This window comes from Opisthorchis viverrini (assembly GCF_000715545.1).
Source record: "Opisthorchis viverrini unplaced genomic scaffold opera_v5_213, whole genome shotgun sequence".
NCBI lineage: Eukaryota > Metazoa > Platyhelminthes > Trematoda > Opisthorchiida > Opisthorchiidae > Opisthorchis > Opisthorchis viverrini.
The window spans coordinates 214,232-214,715 of NW_008751871.1; positions in this window are offsets into that span (position 1 = coordinate 214,232).

The following is a 484-nucleotide window of genomic DNA, read 5'->3' on the forward strand; positions in this document are numbered from 1 at the left end:
TTCTGGTTGTTATTTTGGCGAGAAGAGAGGTTCTGTTAATAGATGACACAAGCAGCATTTAAATAGATGAGGTAATTGCGACGCCTGTTGATGGGGGGTAAACCGCGGTCCCAAATGTTTTCAATGCAAGCACTTCAGTATTTACTTAAACCTCAGGAGACAGAACCAGATGCCAGTGATTTGAGGAATAGCTTACAAGCAGAGCGATAAGCTTATCAGTCCAGCATCGTGACTGGAGAAAGTCAGTCATTCTTATACGTAAACCAGGTGATCTGCCAGAAGCCCTAGTGATTACAGATTCATAGTAAATTGATTCACCCAGTGGCACCAGAAGTCTCAAACTGAAAGCCTGTAAGTATCTCTTGCTGGTAGCCAGCAGTCTTCAACAACTGATGCGAGTCATACTCCTCATCAGAATGGAACTATTGGATCTCCTCAAGCCATAACACCCATCAACACCCACGCCGATTACTTTCAGTACATT